The sequence below is a fragment of the Tamandua tetradactyla genome, chromosome 1 (assembly GCF_023851605.1).
Source record: "Tamandua tetradactyla isolate mTamTet1 chromosome 1, mTamTet1.pri, whole genome shotgun sequence".
Taxonomy (NCBI): domain Eukaryota; kingdom Metazoa; phylum Chordata; class Mammalia; order Pilosa; family Myrmecophagidae; genus Tamandua; species Tamandua tetradactyla.
Window position 1 is genome coordinate 194,190,408 of NC_135327.1, and position 22,234 is coordinate 194,212,641.

Consider the following 22,234-nt stretch of genomic DNA (forward strand, 5'->3'; position numbering starts at 1 on the left):
AAGCTTTAACCATTCCTTTCCAAAGGAAATGGAATCTGCCCTATTATGTTTTAAGCTAAACCCGCATTTTAGAATGTTTGTTCCTGTAATATTGAAAGTTATTTTATAGAAAGAACTTCACAATTAGCTATCAGGAGATACTCCTACAGTTATTGCAAGACAAAAAATACAGATTCAGAAAAATAATTTACAGACAAAAAAACAACAAAACAGTACTTCAAGGGCCACTTGCCTCCTACTGATATGACTTTTTGTCATTGTTCTTAAATCAAAAGAAGCATTATCCAAACATGTCTAGGTCTTGTGTTATTTTTAACAAGAAGTGTGAATGTTTTTTCAGCAGTAATACTTGAATGCACATTTATAAGTATAACTCTTGCAATCACTGGTTAAGAATGTTTTAAAATAATCATTTGTATTATTATTTTTCACTGATTAAAATGTAATTTGCTTTTTATTTGTTAATAAATAAATGCTTGGGATTTTCTTTTTTACTCTTCTGGGTGGGGGATGTAGAAGTGCCACATCTTCAGATATTTTTCAAGACCTTCAAGAAGGGAATGTTTTTGAACTCTCACAAGTCATTTGTGTTGATTGACTGGACAAGTAACGCATGGTAAATCCACTCCAGCTTTCCTATACCCTAAAGTCTGTGGATTCTTTCTACATTAACCAAGGAAACTCTAGTATCTCAAATGCATTTAGAAATGGCCTCCTCTGAATCCATCCAGGTTTACATCAACTAACTGTGCTAACAGGCTTATCCTAGCTACTTTAACTATGATCTGTTAAATAAAATGTTAATTAGGTACGCTCACAATGATAAATGTAGAATTATTTGGTGGGGCAAGATGGTGGCATAGTGAGGTGTGGAAATAGTTCATCCTCCAAAACACCTAGTAAATATCCAGGAACAGTGCAGAACAACTGCTGGGGGAACATCAGTGACCAGACACACAGCATGCACCATCAGGACCAGGTGAAACTGCTGAGATCCCACACAGAATTGAAAGGACACCAAGCCACAGACGCTGGTGCCCCTCCTGCACAGGCATGCCAGGCTCCTTCCCCAAGGAGAAAGGAAACAGACTTTACTAGCAGCAAGGGATTAGCTCAACCAAGCTCCAATTGCAGAATTAATTAACAATTTCTGACTACTGAAAACAGGCCCCCAGCTCTGATACACCTGGAATAAGCACTAAAGTAACTTTGCCCAGCAGAGAAGGGGTAGGGCTGACAAGAAAATGAAGGCTTTTTGAGTTGGACAGCACAAAATCTGAAAAAAGGTTTGGACCCAGAGAAAAGGAGACACATAGAGCCTGGAGATACATAAAGCCACATATCAACTCAAGCTTTTGATTAACAAACCCAAGGGGTACGAGTTCAGCTCTGAAAAGGCTCTTTTGCTTTTTTTTAAAAACCACTTACACAGCTTATTAGATAGAACTTGAAGCATTCTCAGGCTCAAGCACTGTCCCAAGCAAAAGTGGAACTAAAACTTGTCTAAGAGACAAAGTAACTAGTCAGGTGACATGGATTAATTCCCTAAAGAGTGACTCTTACACAAGAAAAAGGGGGGCAGAGCCCAGCTCAGTGGAATCCCTCCTTCAAGAAAATCAGGTCTCAGGGTCTGAAGAACAGAAGCAATGAAAGGCATCCTAGTACCTAACCTCTGTCCAGGGAGAGTCCACTGAAATTAAAGTTACCACATCACTTTCAGCTGGTGGGAAGCCACGGGAAGACAAATGCCACATGATGGGCAGGACAGGAAAAGCACAAAGTCTAGAAGCTTCATAGGAAAGTCTGACAGCCTGCTCAGTCTCACCCTCAGGGAAAATTGATGCTGGCTGTCTTTCCTACTAAGACATAGGCTTATATGGTCTGGGAAAATCTGACTTGGGTCTATAATACCTGAGGAGACCCTCTTCAAAAAAAAATAGCTCCATTTAGGCAGGGCAAGAAACAGAAAAATAAGAACTGAAAAATTCTGATCAGTTAAACAGAAACTATGCTAGAGTCTAGAATAAGTTGAACTAAATTCCAAAGAACAGATAGAGAACAAAGCCATCCAGCAAGAAAACCATAAGTAAAAGAGTGAAAACAACCTCCAGAATAAACTAAGGAAATCAAATGCCTAGACATCAGCAAAAAATAACAAGTCATACTAGGAAAATCAAAGATATGGCCCAGTCAAAGGAACAAACCAACACTTCAAATGAGATACAGAAGTTAAAACAACTAATTCAGGATGTACAAACAGACATGCAAAATCTCATAAAAAATCAATCAGTGAGTTGAGGGAGGATATAAACAAGACATTGGTAAAGAAGAACTAAAAAGCTTGAAAAACAAATAACAGAATTTATGGGAATGAAAGGCACAATAGAAAAGATGGGGAAAAAACAATGGAAACTTACAGCAATAGATTTAAATAAACAGAAGAAAGGATGAAAGTATTAGTGAACTAGAGGACTAGACATCTGAAATCCAACACACAAAAGAAAATATAGGGGAAAGAATGGAAAAAATATGAGCAGGGTCTCACAGAATTGATTGACAATATGAAGTGCATGAATATACATGTTGTGGGTATCTCAGAATGAGAAGAGGAGGGAAAAGGAGAAGACTAGTGGAGGAAATAATCACTAAAAATTTTCCATCTCTTATGAAAGACATAAAGTTACAGATCAAAGAACTACAGCATACCCCAAACAGAATAGATCCAAACAGACATACTCCATGACATTTACTAATTAGATTGTCAAACGTCAAACACAAAGAGAGAATTTTGAAAGCAGCAAGAGGAAAGCAACCCATCACACACAAGGGAAGCTCAATAAGACAATGTGTGGATTTCTCAGCAGAAACTATGGAGCCAAGAAGGCAATGATATGATATATTTAAGATTCTGAAACAGAAAAACTGCTAACCAGGAATCCTATACCCAGTAAAACAGTCCTTCAAAAATGAGGAGGAGATTAAAATACTTTCAGACAAATAATCATTGAGAGAATTTGTGACTAAGAGATGGCTCTACAAAAATCCTAAGGGGAGCAATACAGGCAGATAGTAAAAGGCAGGACAGAGAGGTCTGGAGAAAAGTGTAGAAATTAAGACGATCAGTAAAGGTAAAAAGAAAAAAGTTAGATATGGCACATAAAATACAAAAGACAAAATGGTAGAACAAAGAACTGCCTTTACAATAATAACACTAAATGTTAATAGATTAAACTCCCCAATCAAAAGACATAGATTGGCAGAATGCACAAAATATAAGACCCATCTATATGCTGTCTACAGGAGACTTATTTTAGACCTAAGGACAAAAATAGGTTGGAAGTGAAAGGTTGGAAAAAGATATTCCATGCAAACAACAATCAGAAAAGAGCAGGAGTAGCTATACTACTATCCAACAAATTAGACTTCAAATGTACAACAATTAAAAGAGTCAAAGAAGGGCACAATGTATCAATAAAAGGAACAATTCAACAGGAAGACATAACATTCATAAATATGTATGCACTGTACCAGTTTGAAAAGATTTATGTACCCTAGAAAAGCCATGTTTTAATCCTAGTCCCATTTCATGGGAGCAATGGTTTCTTCTAATCCTTTTTCAGCACTGTAGGTTGGAAGCTTGATTAAGTTATTTCCAAGGAGATGCAACTCAATGAATTGTGGGTATTAAGGTTGATTAGATAGAGATGTATCTCCACCCATTCTATGTGGATATTGATTAGTTTACTAGAATCCTATAAAACAGGAAACATTTTGGAGAAAGTTGGTGATTCAGAGAGAGCAGAGAAGAACGACAGAGCCATGAGAAAGCCACAACAGAAAATGCCGCAGAACCATGAAGTAGAGAGTCCACCAGCCAACAACTTTGGGAGATGAAAATGAAGAAGGAAAATGTTTCCTGGGAGCTCGAGAAGAAGCTAGCAGATGATGCTGTGTTTGCCATATGCCCTTCCAGCTGAGAAAGAAAGTCTGACCATGTTTTCCAGGTGCCTTTCCACTTGAGACAGAAACGCTGAACTTCATCAGCCTTCTTAAATCAAGGTATTTTTCTCTGGATTCCTTAGATTGGACATTTCTGTAGACTTGCTTTAATTGGGATATTTCCACAGCCTAAAAACTGTTAACTTGCAACTTATTAAAGTCCCCTTTTTAAAAAGCCATTCCATTTCTGGTATATTGCATTCCAGCAGGTAGCAAACTAGAACATGCACCAAACCAGAGTGTCCATGAGGCAATCACTGACAACACAGAAGGAGATACCTCTTCCATGATAGTTGGAGACTTCAACTCCCCACTCTCATCAATGGATAAAAACATCTACAGAGGATCAATAAGGGAACAGAGATTTTGAATAACATGATAAATGATCTAGACTTAACAGACATTTGCAGAACATTACACCCTATAACAGCAGGATACACATTTTTCTCAAGTGCTCATGGATCATTCTCGAGGATAGACCATATGCTGGGTCACAAAACAAGTCTCATTAAATTTAAAAACATTGAAATCATACAAAACACTTTCTCAGGTCATAATGGAATGAAATTGGAAATCAATAACAGGCAGAGGGCCAGAAAATTCTTAATATTTGGAGGCTAAACAACACATTCTTAAACAACCAGTAGGTCAGGGGAGAAATTCCAAGAGAAATTAGTATATATCTCAAGGCAAGTGAAAATGAAAAAACAACATATCAAAATTTTTAGATTGCAACAAAGGCAGTGCTGAGAGGGAAACTTATTGCCTTCAATGCCTATATTTTTAAAAAAAGAAAGAGAGAAAGAGCAAAAATTGAGGAATTAACTGTTCACTTGGAAGAACCAGAGAAAGAACAGGAAACTAACCCCAAAACAAAGAAAAGGAGAGAAATAATGAACATTAGAGCAGAAATAAAAGAAATTGAGAATATGAAAACAACTGAGAAAATCAACAAAACCAGAAGTCGGTTCTTTGAAAAAATCAATAAAATCAATGGGCCCTTAGCTAGGTTGACAAAGAAAGATGATACAAATAAATAAAATCAGAAATGGAATAAGAGACATAACCACTGACCCTACAGAAATAAAGGAGGTAATGAGAGAATACTATGAACAACTTTATGCTAATGAACTAGACAATGTAGATGAAATGGACAACTTCCTAGAAAGGTATGAACAACCAATATCAACTAGAGAAGAAATGGACAACCTCAAGAAACCAATCACAAGTAAAAAAAAAAAAATGGATCAGTTATCAAGAAGCTCCCAGCAAAGAAAAGTCCAGGACCAGATCACTTCACATGTGAATTCTACTAAGTATTCAAGAAAGAATTAGTACCAATCCTGCTCAAACTCTTCAAAAAAGTTGAAGAGGACAGAAGGCTACCTAACTCATTCTATGAAGCCAACATCACCCTCATACCAAAGCCAGACAAAGATACTACAAGAAAAGAAAATTACAGACCAATCTCTCTAATGAATATAGATGCAAAAACCCTCAACAAAATACTTGCAAATCGAATCCAGCAGCACATTAAAAGAATTATACACCATGACCAAGTGGGATTTATTCCAGGTATGCAAGGATGGCTCAACATAAGAAAATCAATTAATGTAATACAGCATATCAACAAATCAAAGCAGAAAAACCACATGATCATCTCGATTGATGCAGAAAAGGCATTTGACAAAATTCAGCATCCTTTCTTGATGAAAGCACTTCAAAGGATAGGAATAGAAGGGGACTTTCTCAACATGATAAAGGGAATATATGAAAAACCCACAGCTAGTATCGTCCTGAATGGGGAAAGACTGAATGCTTTCCCCCTAAGATTGGGAACAAGACAAGGATGTCCACTGTCACCATTGTTATTCAACATTGCATTGGAAACTCTAGCCAAAGCAATTAGACAAGAAAAAGAAATACAAGGCATCCATATTGGAAAGGAAGATGACATGATACTATATGTCACTATTTGCAGATGATATGATACTATATGTAGAAAACCCTGAAAAATCCACAGCAAAACTACTAGAGCTAATAAATGAGTGCAGCAAAGTGGCAGGCTACAAGATCAACACTAAAAAATCTGTAGTGTCTCTATACACTAGTAATGAGCACTCTGAGGGGAAAATCAAGAAAAAAATCCATTTATAATTGCAACCAAAAGGATAAAATATTTAGGAATAAATTTAACTAAGGATACAAAAGATCTATATAAAGAAAACTACAAGAAACTGCTAAAAAGAAATCACAGAAGACCTAAATAATTAGAAGGGCACACTGTGTTCACGGACTGGAAAACTAAATATAGTTAAGGTGTCAATTGTACCCAAACTGATTTATAGATTCAACGCAATACCAATTAAAATCCCAAAAACTTACTTTTCAGAAATAGAAAAACCAATAGCCAAATTTATCTGGAAGGGCAGGGTGCCCCAAATAGCTAAAAAATACCCTGAGAAAGAAAAATGAAGTCGGAGGTCTCATGCTACCTGACTTTAAGGCATATTATGAAGCAACAGTGGTCAAAACAACATGGTACTGGCATAAAGCTAGATATACTGACCAATTGAATTGAATAGTGTTCAGATATAGACCTTCTCATCTATGGACAACTGATCTTTGATAAGGCAGTCAAGTTAACACTTCTAGGACAGAGCAGCCTCTTCAATAAATAGTGCTTAGAGAACTGGATATCTGTATGCAAAAGAATGAAAAAGGATACATATCTCACACCCTATACAAAAATTAACTCAAATGGATCAAAGACCTAAACATTAAAGTCAAGACCATAAAACTTCAAGGAGAAAACATAGAGAAATATCTTATATATCTTGTAATAGGAGGCAGTTTCCTAGACCTTACACCCAAAGCAGAACATTGAAAAAGAAATATAGATATGGGATCTCCTCAAAATTAAATACTTTTGGCATCAAAGAACTTTGTCAGGGGAGTAAAAAGGCAGACTATGCAATGGGAAACAATATTTGGAAACGACATATGAGATAAGGGTCTAGTATTCAGAACATATAAAGAAATTATTCAACTCAACAACAAAAAGACAAACAATCCAATTAATAAATGGGCAAAAGACATGAGAAGATACTTCTCAGATGAGGAAATACAAATGGCTAAAAGGTAGATGAAAAGATACTCAACTTCACTGTCTATTAGGGCAATGCGAATCAAAACCACAATAAGACAGCATCTGACATCCACTAGAATGGCCATTATCGAAAAAGCAGAAAATGACAAGTGCTGGAGAGGATGTGGAGAAACAGTCACCCTTATCCACTATTGGTAGGAATGTAATGTGGTGCAACCACTGTGGAAGGCAGTTTGGTAGTTCCTCAAGAAGCTAACTATAGAACCGCTGTATGATCCAGCAATACCATTACTAGATTTATATTCAGAGGAACTGAAGGCAAGGACACAAATGGACATTTACACACTGATGTTCATAGCAGCATTTATTTACTTTTGCCAACAGATGTAAACACACCAGTGTTCATCAACGGACAAATACACAAGCTGTGGTGTATACATACAATAGAATATTACATAGCTATAAGACAGAATAAAGTCATGAAGCATGTAACAGCATAGATGAATCCTGAGGACATTATACTGAGTGAAATTAGCCAGAAATAAAAGAACAAATACTGTATGGGCTCATTAATATGAACTAACATTAATGAGTGAACATTGAGAGCTGAAGTTAGGAACACAGGTGCGATGGTTTGAAAGGATTTATGGGCCCTAGAAAAGCCATATTTTAATCCCAATCAGTCTTGTGGGAGCAACCATTTCTTTTAATTCCTATTCAGTACTGTTATGTTGGAAACTTGATTAGATTATCTCCACAGACGTGTGGCTCACCCAATTGTGGGTATTAACTTTTGAAGAGAGGGAGATGTGACTCCACCCATTCCAGGTGGGTCTTGATTACTTTACTAGAATCCCTAAAAAGAGGAAATATTTTGGAGAAAGCTTCAGAATGACAAGAGAACCAGGGTATACCAGCCAGAATCTTTGGACATGAAGAAGGAAAACGTCCCTGGGGGAGCTTCATGAAACAAGAGGCCAGGAGAGGAAGCTAGTAGATGTTCCCATGTTCGCCATGTGCCTTTCCAGTTGAAAGAGAAACCCTGAACTTCATTGGCCTTTCTTGAGTGAAGGTAACCTCTTGTTGAGGCCTTACTTTAGACATTTTTATAGACTTGCTTTGCTTTGGACATTCTTATGGCCTTAGAACTGTAAACTTGCTACTTAATAAAATCTCCTTTTAAAAAGCCATTCTGTTTCTTGTATATTGCATTCTGGCAGCTAGCAAACTAGAACAACAGGTTATCAGGATAAGGAAATAGGGTAGAGATTGGGAAATTGGTGCTGAAGGAATACAGATTGTGCAACAGGACTGATTGTAAAATTCAGAAACAGGTTGTAGTACAATAATATAAGAATATTAAATGAAGCTGAATGTGAGTATAATTGAGGGAGAAGGGCTGGGAGCATGTATGAAACCAGAAGGAAAGATAGAGAGGATAAAGACTAAGACAGTATAACTTAGGAGTTAAGAGTGGACAACAGTGGTGATTAAATATACAAATAAAAAACGTTTTTGTGTGAAGAACAAATGAATGTCAACATTGCAAAGTGTTGAAAATGGATGGTATACAAGAAAAAGTACAATCAATGCAAGCTAGTGTCTATAATCAACAGTAACACTGTAGTAAGTTCACACTGAATGTAACAAAGGCATTATGCCAATACTAAATGTCAACATATGGGGAGCATTGGGGAGGGGTATGGATTCTTTGTGGCAGAAAAGGAAATGTTTTTATGTAGATTATGGTGGCAAACGCACGTCCTTTTACTTAGACTAGACTGTATGACATGCAAATAAAACTGTTTAAAAGTGAACAGAGACAAACAATTGCTACAGAAAATGCGGAGAAAGAAATGTACATTTTCACTGTCAGTAGGGAAACAGGTGCAGCCCCTTTAGAGGACAGTGTGGTGGTTCCACAGGAGGCAAGAGGTAGGGTTGCCATATGATCTTACAACCCTGTCACTCAGTATATACCTGGAGGAACTGCTTGTGGAGACAGGAACGGACATTTGCACACTGGTGTTTATAGCAACAGTGTTCCCAATTCACCATGGATGGAGGTGGCCTAAGGGTACAACAACTGACAGAAGGAAGGGTGAACTGTGGTGTATACCTACAGGGGACTACTGAATGGTTGCAAGAGGGAAACAGGCTCTTAAAATGGGCAGGATGCAAGGGAACCCCCATGCCAGGATCTCACCAATCCTGGTAAGGAGGTCACTGCTGCTGCCAGTGGCCCCACTATCAAAGCCACCCCTGCCATGAATTCCAAACTCTCCCTACTTCTTTACGTCAGTGTCTTATTTGCAGGCATATTCTTGGCCAAGCATAAGGCACATGCCCATGCCCTAACTGCCAACATCCAGGGGAAGGCCATGCCTGGCATTTTTGCTTTCCTTAGCAGGCGACACGGCCCTATCTTCCACCAGAAAGAACACAAATATCCATGGCAGGCCCTTGGGGAAGAACTGACTTAACCTGGATGGAGCTGGCTTTATCTAGAGCTTCAGGTATCTAGGGAGACGTCTAGTGAAAACATAACTTGCCTCTTCTCTCTTTCCTTCCTGGAAAACTGACCCAAGGGGATGAAAGAAATCTAGAATTCAGAAGACAGTGTTCTAAGTAAAAGGTACACGAAGGGGGCACCCGGATTTGAACCGGGGACCTCTTGATCTGCAGTCAAATGCTCTACCCCTGAGCTATACCCCCACCTGCTGACCTATGTCTAATAAGCACTCTTAACCTGAACAGCCACATCATGGCTGTCAGTAGTTTTAAGAAGTACTGACAGCCTCTGCCATAGTACACTCCTACAAACTAATGCCCTTCCTACTATGCCCACCTCTATTCCTCCACCTCTACACACTTGATCACCACCTCCACTAATAACCAGCATCCTTCCTTCCCTTGGTTCCTGCCTGAAGGTACCGGCATTAAAATCATTGACGTTTTTAGCTAAAACATCCTTCAGGCTCACCTAGAAGAGCAAGATTAGAAAAACTGGCTGGCCAACAACACTTTGGAGGATACGATGGGATGAGCAGGGGCTGTGCTGTGCAAAAGTGAAAGTTCCTAGCTCCCATCTCAGAAATCAAACTCTCTCCCAGGAAGCTTCTGAGGCCCAAACAGTTTTGGAGCTGTGATGTAATCTGTGCTCTTTCGTGGTATATCTGAAAATAATGACTGATTAAACACAAACATACCTGATTAATAACAAGTCACAACTAGAACCCATGTTTATGATTAAGGGCCTCTTTCCTTTAAATCCTCTGGGGCAGGAGATAAAATGCCTCCTTTTTCTCTCCTCTCTTTCCCTCCTACTCTCCATTTGCTGAGTCCCAATATGAGTAACTGAAGAAAGAATCCAATCCATGGAAAAGTTATGACGTGGCAATCGGAGAGATTTATGATCATTGGAGGACAGGACAGACTCGTTGCAAACACGTGGTGAGTAGAAAAGGAAGGGCCAACAGAGGACACACAGACAAGGTCCCCAGACTACTGGATATGCAGTCAGCTACTCTTCCCTTGAAGGATATGCCCTTATCTATTTGACTTTCCTAATTAACGCTGTTTCACCTATGTTGCCGCATCCAAAGATTCTCTTTGCATTGTAGTCATGCCTGGTGAACTAGTGGGAACTGACTGATCACATTCAGACAGTCCCCTACAGGGCTCTGAACTTACCCTTTCTTTCCCCATAGACCAATCACTTGATTTCTAGAAATCGTACCCACCCAAAACCATGCAGAATCCTCTTCCTCAGTACATGGGTGGGACACCACCTTGAAGAATCATTGTTCAGAGCTGGAACCTTCCCTCTTTCCTTCCCTCCTACTCAGGTTTGCATCTTCTCCAGTCTGCTCTCTATACTCTCTCTCCACCTCGCTCTCACCGTCTGCATAATGATATACATAGGGCTTTCTCCCACTTCGACGACACACGTTTCTTACTCTCTGCTCTTTTCTTTCTTCTCTTGGCCTATGCTTGGCTTCAAAAGGTTCCCTCCGGGAGTGTGGCTGACCTCAAGGCAGACACCTTACCAGAGGGGTCACATCCCATCCTGGCTCCAAATCATTAGCTCTGCACAGCTGGAAAAGCTAGGTCCACACACAAGGACTGGCTGGTGGACCATGAGAAGCTCAGGTCCCCAGTTTCCCTGAACTTGGACAGGGAATCTATTCCCGTAGTGGTTCCGCCCCAAGGATGTAGAGAAAGAACAATGATTCAAAGGGGCATAGCAACACGAAGGCAAAGAATTATGGGAATTATATCAAGCAAACTGAAATTCACTGTGATTAGCAAGGATGATCAAAGTAGCAACGAAGTTCGTTTTGTTTTACGGCTTCATGGGGAGTTCATTTATTTAACTATTTCATTAAATAGGAAATACGTCCAATGAAGAAAGTATATCATCTTCAAATCTCTCTAACGGGCCTCACAGAATGTAAGAATACAGTATGTAAAATGTTTAAATGATTAACAAGTTGAGAAATACAAATAAACATTAAAAAAAACAAAATTACTGTAACGCCATCAGTTGAACAGATGTTAATATTTTCATAGTTTTGAATCAAAGTTCTCCCTAAGAGAAAAGTTAAGCTAATTAGTAGGTACTCGGTGGTCTCCTCTGAGGCTTTCTCCCAATTTTGGTTTCTGTATTTACCTATAAATAGTACTATTCCTTTCTAAAAACAAAAAAAAGAAAGTAGGAATTAAAGAATTCATTTTTATCATCATCTAAGCACAAAACACCTTCCTGGAGTGATCCACACTTCTAGATTGACCACATCTGGCTCTCAGGGTAGGATGTCCTAACAGGGAAGAAACTGTAGGCAGAAGCACCTCACAGAGGACAAAACAAAGGGAGGAGTTTAAACTGTAATGCTGTGAGACAGGAGGGTCCCATATCTGAAAAGAGTAAGAAAAATGGGGCACTGAGTGAAGGAGAGAATTTATACAAATCATAGGAGCTGGGGAGAAAATTCTACACAAAAGCAAACAGACCCATGCACTTCCCAAAAACAAACAAACAGAAAACCAAACAAACAAAAATTCAACAAATGGTGCTGTAATAACGAATACTTACATAGAAAAAGAATGAAATTGATCCCTGCCATACAGCATATAAAAAATAACAAAAAGAACAGATCAAGATTCCCGGAAAATAAGCAAAGAAAGGAAAATTCTCCCTAAGAGGTGCAGCAATTACACAAAAAAATGCAATCTTAAAAACTGTACCACACAGCTCTGGCAAGAATCAGATGAAAAGTTGAGAAAATATAGTCAAACACAGGCTATTCTAAAGGTCTAGTATAAATTGTACTAAGCATCAAAAATCAGTACAAAGCTATTTAAAAAAAAAAAACGTACACAAGAGGGAGAAACTAACTTTCAGAATTAAGTCATCAAGTTAATCAGAAGCCTATGAACTAACACTGAGTGAATTTGGATAATTTCAGTTAAGAACACAGATTATTAGGAGATAGAAATAGGGTAGAGATTGGGTAATTGGTGCTGAAGGGATATAGATTGTGCAACAGGACTGATTGTAAAAATTCAGAAATTGATAGCACAGTACTACCTGATTGCAGAACAATAATGTAAGTACACTGAATGAAGCTGAATGTGAGAATGATAGAGGGAGAAGGGCTGGAGGCACATAGGAAACCAGAAGGAAAGGTAGACAATAAAGACAGAGATGGTATAATTTAGGAATGCCTAGAGTGTACAATGATAGTGACTAATGTACAAATTAAAAAAATGTTTTTGCATGAAGAAAAAAGAAAAGATAATCAGATGTCCAGACATCAGCACAACATTACAAGCCATACTATGAAACAGGAAAATATTCTTCACTCAAGGGAACAAATCAGAACTTCAGAGGAGACAGAATTTGGAACAACTAATCAAAGTTCAAACAAATCTCCTAAATCACTTCAAGGACATGAAGGAAAATATGGCTAAAGAGATACAGGATATTAAGAAGACAATGTGTAAGCATAAAGAAGAATGTAAAAGTATAAAAAGAAACAAAACAGAAATTATGGGAATGAAAAGAAAAACAGTTATGACTACAAATAGACAAGAGGGGCTCTGGGAAGATGGAGGAGTGGGGTGGACTGATTTCACCCCTGCTCCATGGGACAAGATAGGGGATGAGGAAAGAGTGACTAGACCATGGTACTGGGGTGGGGTGGGGGGCGGTGTAGATATTTATATTTATATATATATATATCGAATATATTTATTAGAATTATTATTTTTATTTTTATTTTATTTATATTTTTTCTATACTTATATTTTCTTGAGTTTTATTTTTTTATTTCTTCTTATTTATTTATTTATTCTCTCCTTCTACCTGAGGTTTGTCCTAGTTCTAGAATGTGGTCCACCCAGGTTTTCAAATGTAAATCTGGCAGATCTTTGTCAAACCTGAAGTGCTGCAGGAAAATCCACTCTGACTGCCAGAGCTTTGGGGCCTAGAATTTTAGTCTTTGCTGCATGCAGTTTCATAATTCAGCAAATTTCTTCAGGGAAAAACTACTTGTGTATTTAAGGACTTCCAAGTCTCCAGCACTGTACAAGTGCCAAAAACTCTTAGTTTTCTGTTTTCTGACACTTCTGTGTTGGTGCCAACTCTAGAAGCACAGATTCTAGCTGGGCCCAGAATTGGCAAATGAATCCAGGGAAAATGTGACTGCAGTTTCTCATCTCACCTCTAAGAGGGTCTCTCTTCTCTGGAATTTTAGTCTCTCTTGTCCTTGCTGCTTCAGCAACAAGCCGAATGATGCCTTTAAAATGTGAATTTCATCATTTATCTGACTTTTCTGGTTCTTTTTGACAGGAATATTGGGATGGCATGATTCCTCCATTGTCCCTGAAAAAGAGTATTCCACAAAAGGTGTTTTAACAATTATTTTTGTAGAAACAGTTCAATCAGTGGAAAGACTGATGATAAAAATGAATTCTTTAATTCCTACTTTCTTTTTTTTTGTTTTTAGAAAGGAATAGTACTATTTATAGGTAAATACAGAAACCAAAATTGGGAGAAAGCCTCAGAGGAGACCACCGAGTACCTACTAATTAGCTTAACTTTTCTCTTAGGGAGAACTTTGATTCAAAACTATGAAAATATTAACATCTGTTCAACTGATGGCGTTACAGTAATTTTGTTTTTTTTAATGTTTATTTGTATTTCTCAACTTGTTAATCATTTAAACATTTTACATACTGTATTCTTACATTCTGTGAGGCCCGTTAGAGAGATTTGAAGATGATATACTTTCTTCATTGGACGTATTTCCTATTTAATGAAATAGTTAAATAAATGAACTCCCCATGAAGCCGTAAAACAAAACGAACTTCGTTGCTACTTTGATCATCCTTGCTAATCACAGTGAATTTCAGTTTGCTTGATATAATTCCCATAATTCTTTGCCTTTGTGTTGCTATGCCCCTTTGAATCATTGTTCTTTCTCTACATCCTTGGGGCGGAACCACTACGGGAATAGATTCCCTGTCCAAGTTCAGGGAAACTGGGGACCTGAGCTTCTCATGGTCCACCAGCCAGTCCTTGTGTGTGGACCTAGCTTTTCCAGCTGTGCAGAGCTAATGATTTGGAGCCAGGATGGGATGTGACCCCTCTGGTAAGGTGTCTGCCTTGAGGTCAGCCACACTCCCGGAGGGAACCTTTTGAAGCCAAGCATAGGCCAAGAGAAGAAAGAAAAGAGCAGAGAGTAAGAAACGTGTGTCGTCGAAGTGGGAGAAAGCCCTATGTATATCATTATGCAGACGGTGAGAGCGAGGTGGAGAGAGAGTATAGAGAGCAGACTGGAGAAGATGCAAACCTGAGTAGGAGGGAAGGAAAGAGGGAAGGTTCCAGCTCTGAACAATGATTCTTCAAGGTGGTGTCCCACCCATGTACTGAGGAAGAGGATTCTGCATGGTTTTGGGTGGGTACGATTTCTAGAAATCAAGTGATTGGTCTATGGGGAAAGAAAGGGTAAGTTCAGAGCCCTGTAGGGGACTGTCTGAATGTGATCAGTCAGTTCCCACTAGTTCACCAGGCATGACTACAATGCAAAGAGAATCTTTGGATGCGGCAACATAGGTGAAACAGCGTTAATTAGGAAAGTCAAATAGATAAGGGCATATCCTTCAAGGGAAGAGTAGCTGACTGCATATCCAGTAGTCTGGGGACCTTGTCTGTGTGTCCTCTGTTGGCCCTTCCTTTTCTACTCACCACGTGTTTGCAACGAGTCTGTCCTGTCCTCCAATGATCATAAATCTCTCCGATTGCCACGTCATAACTTTTCCATGGATTGGATTCTTTCTTCAGTTACTCATATTGGGACTCAGCAAATGGAGAGTAGGAGGGAAAGAGAGGAGAGAAAAAGGAGGCATTTTATCTCCTGCCCCAGAGGATTTAAAGGAAAGAGGCCCTTAATCATAAACATGGGTTCTAGTTGTGACTTGTTATTAATCAGGTATGTTTGTGTTTAATCAGTCATTATTTTCAGATATACCACGAAAGAGCACAGATTACATCACAGCTCCAAAACTGTTTGGGCCTCAGAAGCTTCCTGGGAGAGAGTTTGATTTCTGAGATGGGAGCTAGGAACTTTCACTTTTGCACAGCACAGCCCCTGCTCATCCCATCGTATCCTCCAAAGTGTTGTTGGCCAGCCAGTTTTTCTAATCTTGCTCTTCTAGGTGAGCCTGAAGGATGTTTTAGCTAAAAACGTCAATGATTTTAATGCCGGTACCTTCAGGCAGGAACCAAGGGAAGGAAGGATGCTGGTTATTAGTGGAGGTGGTGATCAAGTGTGTAGAGGTGGAGGAATAGAGGTGGGCATAGTAGGAAGGGCATTAGTTTGTAGGAGTGTACTATGGCAGAGGCTGTCAGTACTTCTTAAAACTACTGACAGCCATGATGTGGCTGTTCAGGTTAAGAGTGCTTATTAGACATAGGTCAGCAGGTGGGGGTATAGCTCAGGGGTAGAGCATTTGACTGCAGATCAAGAGGTCCCCGGTTCAAATCCGGGTGCCCCCTTCGTGTACCTTTTACTTAGAACACTGTCTTCTGAATTCTAGATTTCTTTCATCCCCTTGGGTCAGTTTTCCAGGAAGGAAAGAGAGAAGAGGCAAGTTATGTTTTCACTAGACGTCTCCCTAGATACCTGAAGCTCTAGATAAAGCCAGCTCCATCCAGGTTAAGTCAGTTCTTCCCCAAGGGCCTGCCATGGATATTTGTGTTCTTTCTGGTGGAAGATAGGGCCGTGTCGCCTGCTAAGGAAAGCAAAAATGCCAGGCATGGCCTTCCCCTGGATGTTGGCAGTTAGGGCATGGGCATGTGCCTTATGCTTGGCCAAGAATATGCCTGCAAATAAGACACTGACGTAAAGAAGTAGGGAGAGTTTGGAATTCATGGCAGGGGTGGCTTTGATAGTGGGGCCACTGGCAGCAGCAGTGACCTCCTTACCAGGATTGGTGAGATCCTGGCACGGGGGTTCCCTTGGATCCTGCCCATTTTAAGAGCCTGTTACTTCAGACATTGCTTCAGTACTATGAGCTCCTTGCCATTCTGCCAATTGTTGTTGTATGCATTTGTATTAGTCTGAGATGGTCTCTTATTTAATTGAGGTGCACTGACTAGTACCAGGAATGAATAAAAGGAAAATAACCCTAAGGGAAATGAACCGAATAGGGATTTGTCATTTGGCCTAATTGGACTTGAAGATAATGAAAATCTAGGTATTTGGGGTGGGGGAGGGGGGTGAATCAAGTAGCCTATACTACACAGAAGAAATGTTCAGGAAACTTTTGCCTGTCGTTCCCTAGGGAGCAAGTTACAGTTCCTATAGAATACTATAAGAGGCTGCAGGGCAGGTGACTGAGTTGACCAGCTTAGAGAAAGCACGTAAAAAGCTCAAATGTCACTGTAAATGTCATGCAGGGTGAAACGCAGTACTTTTTCTGACTATACTGAGAGAATCTCCTATTGCTTGTCACTGAAAACTGAAATAGCTGAAAATGAAAACGTCTGATCCCATAGGAGGCCAACCTTGACTATTAGTGGAATCTACAGCTTTCCCCATTTTCCCAGATGAAAATCAGTCACTGATTAAGAAACAGTAGGATTTCAGGAATTGTAATGTGGATTTATGAGAGCACTGGGAAAACTCAAATTATACCCAGTCACAAATTCTACTGAGTCTCTCCTTGTCAGCTGAAAGCTGAATGGGCCAGATTGAAGGTTTTTCATTGCAAGATATCAGTTTCTCCACCCTTCACTGTCCTGATCTATAGCTAGAGACACCAATTTTACAGTCATATCTGAGAAGTGAAGACTTATACCCCAAAATAATTTCAATGCTTGCTGATTTATATCAGCAAAAATCTAGGGAACACAGGTGGACCTAGATTATTTTAGCATTTTATTAAGTAGGAAGAATACAATTTTAAATAAGTCTAAATTTTATCATTGTGAGCTTACCCAATTAACATTTATTTATCACAACATAGAGTAGCTGGGATAAGCCTATTAGCGCAGGTGGTTGATATAAACCTGGGTGGATTCAGAAGAGGCCAATTCTAAATGCATTTGAGATATTAGAGTTTCCTTGGTAAAATGTAGAAAGAATCCACAGACTTCAGGGTATAGGAAACTGGAGTGGATTTATTATGTGTGATATGCCCCTCAATCAACACAAATGACTTCTGAACTCCAAAAACTCTCCTCCCTAAGGTCTTAAAGAATACCTGATATGGAGCTTCTATATCCCTTACCCCCAGAAAAGTAGAAAAGAAAAAATCCCAAACATTTATTTGTTAAATAAAAAAGCAAACTACTTTTTTTTTGCATGGGCAGGCACCAGGAATCGAACCCGGGTCTCCAGCATGACAGGCGAGAATTCTGCCATTGAACCACCATCACAATGCCTACAAACTACATTTTGATTGGTGAAAAATAATACAATGGTTATTGTTAAACACTCTTAACCAGCGATTGCAAAAGTTATACTTATAAATGTGCATTCAAGTATTAATGCTGATGTAACTTGGTGTCCTGTGGTTAAGCATTCAGTCTCTGCTAAGGCCCACTAGCAGGCCAAAAGCTATTTCTCAAAAGGAGAGTAATTATCTGCAGAGGATGGCAAGACCTTACTCCAAAATCCTAAGGGCCTGCATTGTGGTTTTCCTACAGAGTCCTGCCAAAGGCTCTAGACATGCATCTCTATTTGCCATTGACACTTCCAGTACCATGGGATCTGCGGGATCATATGTCCCAAGTGGCAGAGCAGCTTGTAGAACAGCCTGGACCTGCCACAGAGCCTCCTCTTGTTCAGGTCCATGCTCATAACTATTTGCTTTTCTGGTCACTTGGTTAATGGGTCAGAGTAGCACACCCAAATGAGGAATATGTTGTTGCCAAAATCAAGAGACCAACTAGGCATTGTGCCTCTTTTTTTTTTTTTTTTTTTTTTTTGTCATAGGAGGGACCAGATACAACAACATATACTTCACTAGAGAAGGGATATCTTGACATGCCCCATACCAGTGGACACCTAGAAATTTCACTGAGGTGGTAGGCCCCTAGATTTTTCTTGGCTTTATCTCCCATCTTCTAACATGCAAATGCCTTATCAATAAGGCTAGGGTAGTTGCTACTTCTTGCTCACTAGGTCCAATCAACATGATATCAATATAATGGGCAGGGTGATATCTTGTGGGAAGGAGAAGTAATTAAGGTCCCTACAGACTAGATTATGACATAGGGCTGGAGAGTTGATATATCCCTGAGGTAAGACAGTGATAGTATATTGTTGGCCTTGCCAACTGAAGGTAAACTGTTTCTGGTGGGCCTTACTGACAGCTATTGAGAAAAAAGTATTTGCCAGATCAATAGCTGCATACCAGGTACCAGGCAATGTGTTGATTTGCTCAAGCAATGATACCACATCTAGAACACCAGCTGCAATTGGAGTCGCCACCTGGTTGAGTTTACAATAATCCACTGTCATCTTCCAAGAGCCATCTGTTTTCTGCAGAGGCTGAGTAGGACAGTAGAATAGGGACATAGTGGGAATCCCCACCCCTGCATCCTTTAAGCCATTAAGAGTGGCACTAATCTCTACAATCACAGCATGAATCTGATATTGCTTCTGATTTACTATCTTGCTTTTAGTGGCTTCCACTGGCTTTCCTACTATAATAGCCCTTACTCCACAAGTCAGAGAGCCAATGTGGGGATTCTGCCAGTTGCTCAGTATATCCATTTCAGTTATGCATTCTGAAACTGGGGAAATAAGTTCAGAATGAGTCCAGGGACCAACTGGACCCACTGTGAGATGAACCTGAGCTACAACTCCATCAATCACCTGACCTCCATAAGGGCCCACTCTGGTGAACCAGAGTGATGTTTTGGGTTCCCTGGAATTAATGTCACTTCTGAACCAGTGTCTAATAAACCCCAAAAATATCTTATCATTTCTTTTTCCCCAATGCATAGTTACCCTAGTAAAAGGCCGTAGGTCTATTTGGGGAAGGCTTGGAAGAAGATTAATGGTATAAATTTGTGGCAGTGGAATAAGGGGACCTGGCCTTCCCCTCATTCAAGGGTCTCTGGGTCTGTAAACTGTCTCAAGTCTTGGGATTGATTAGAGTGCTGGGACTCTCTCTTTTTGTAATTCAAGTTAGACTTCTGTTCACTTGACCTAGAACTCTTCTGCTTATACAACTCAAACAAGAATATCATGGACTGTCCATCTATTGTACTTCTATGTACTCCGTAATCTACTAGCCAACACCACAGGTCTCTATGAGTCAGAGTATTTTGACTCCTGCTTTGAGTCTGCTGTCCATTATGGTAGCCACACCCACCTTGTCTTTAGCAATTAAGTGCCACCACTTGGCTTCTGCCAATTCAGGATCCCTTCATCCCCATTGTGTTTAAGGATTCCAGCTCAGTGATAGCAATTCCCACAGTTACATCTGACCTACGGAGAAGGCTGACTACAGAGCTCTACAAGGATGACAGAGCTAAACTCACAAATTTATTTCTCACAGTTCTGGTAAAAGATGTATCCTCTGGACATTCCTGGGGTGTGTGAGCAGGCCTTCCATGATAAATTCAGTCTAATATCCCAGTCTCTCTAAGCCTTTGGATCCCTTCATCTACATTATACCAGGGCAGTTCTGGCATTTCACCCTCAGGTAATGTTGGCCACCTTTTGATCCATGTTTCAGCCAACCATCCAAACAACTGCTAATGCCCTTTCTAAACCCTCGAGTTATAACACTGAATGTAGAATCTCTGCTTAGTGGGCTATATCAATAAATTCAGCCCAATTCAACATTATATTCCTTCCACCATTATCCCACACCCTTCAAATCCATTCTCACACATATTCCCCTGATTTCTGTCTATATAGATTGGAAAACTCATGCAGTTCTTTTGGACCATAGTGTACCTCCTCATGGGTGACACTTGGTACCTCACCTTTTGGAGCCTATCTAGTTATAGGTCTGGAAGAAATGAAGAGTGGTGGGAGTGGGTCATGAAAAGAATTAGAAGTGTCTTTCAAGCCAGTTACCTCAGGGCATTCCTTTATTTTCATCTGGTGAAATAGGATTAATCACCACAGACAGAGGAGCTGAGGCTATTTCCCCATGGGAGGTAATTAGGTGCCTTGCAGGCACTGAAGGGTTAACCTCTTCAGGTGGAGTTTGGATGGCTGACTCCTCAGGACTGACTGGAGGTGTTGCTCTTTTCTATGGCAGTCTGGAGATGGGGAAGCTCTTTCCTCAGGGCAGGCTGAAGGTAGGGTGGCTATATCCTCAGGGCAGACCACTACAGTTTTATCTAGAAACACTCAGCACAATCTAAGGTTTCAATGTCTCCAGTCCTCATTATCAATCCATATGTTGCCATCTCATTTTTCAGGATCTCAGTCCTTTCCAATCAATGCCCTCAATTTAACAGCAAAGTTGAGGTTAAAATTTACATTGTAAATCTGCTACTCTAACAATGAGACTCTGGGTCTGATTTTCAGAGATCTCAAGTCTGCAGCTACAGGGTATAAGAGTTTCCTTCAGGGTACTCACAGAAACTTTTACATTTTTCATATGGCACTTAAACTGCAAATTTGAAGCCTTCAGCTCAGCCCTTTCCCTAATCACTGTACCCAGTGTATCTAATAACAATCAGCCAATATCATTAAACTTAATTCCACAAAACTCCATAAAGGTGTCAAAAACACTCAACCAGAGCCTTGCCTCAAAAAAGCATATAATTAGCAGAATCTTATGGTGATATTTTGAGTATATCTTTTTCCAGCACACCCCATAGACTGTCAGTGCCATCTAGATTATTGGAAACAGAGTCATTCTACTTTGATTCTGGTCAGAGAATCAAAAAATAAATACTTATTTTTAAGATTAAGTTTCTCATGAACCACTCCTAGTACTGAGCTAAAAACATGTAAGACTGCGTTCTGACTAGTCCACGGGTACCATGGAAGCAAGAAAGCAGTGGTATGATATATTTCAGATACTAAATGAGAAAGACTCTACCAGGGACAAGAGGCCATGCCCTGGAAAGTACCTGCCACTACAGCTAGGTTGAGATATGAGCTCCCTCAGCTCCTCAGCCCAGAGCTCCCTTGGTGTGCCAGTTTGAAAGTATTATGCATGCCAGAAAAACCCATGTTTTAATTTTGATTCAATCTTGTCAGGGCAATGATTTCTTTTAATCCTGATTCAATACTGTAGGTTGGATTAGATTACTCCCATGAAGATGTGGCACACCCAATTGTGGGTGTGACCTATGATTAAATACAGATGTGACTCCACCCATTCCACGTGGGTCTTGATTAGTTTACTGGAATCCTTTAAAAAAACAAATACTTTGGAGACAGAAATGACAAGAACCTCAGAGATGACAGAGTGCAGATGTAGATGCTTGGAGAGCCATTGATTCAGGGAACAGAGATACAGGTGTTTGGAGATGCTTGGAGCCCAGCAGATGTTGCCATGAGATATTAAGCAAGCCAGAACCTGAAGAGAGCCAAGGGAAACCAAGAGATGAAAGCCAGCCTCAGAGAGGCAGAGTGAGGA

The 22,234-nt window shown here is 39.8% G+C and overlaps 1 long non-coding RNA gene and 2 other non-coding genes across 5 annotated transcripts in view; 1 reads left to right on the forward strand and 2 right to left on the reverse strand.

The window, feature by feature from the left end:
- LOC143687741 (uncharacterized) overlaps positions 1-22,234 on the reverse strand; it is a 103,768-nt gene that overhangs the window by 55,387 nt on the left and 26,147 nt on the right. For all 3 annotated transcript variants that reach the window (XR_013177672.1, XR_013177674.1, XR_013177673.1), the window contains 2 exons: positions 15,360-15,470; positions 13,834-13,994 (listed from right to left, as the gene is read on the reverse strand). This is a non-coding gene — a long non-coding RNA (uncharacterized LOC143687741). The remainder of the gene's footprint in view (positions 1-13,833; positions 13,995-15,359; positions 15,471-22,234) is intronic.
- Positions 9,752-9,823, reverse strand: TRNAC-GCA (transfer RNA cysteine (anticodon GCA)). The gene has a single exon. It is a non-coding gene; the product is annotated as a tRNA-Cys (tRNA).
- Positions 16,098-16,169, forward strand: TRNAC-GCA (transfer RNA cysteine (anticodon GCA)). The gene has a single exon. It is a non-coding gene; the product is annotated as a tRNA-Cys (tRNA).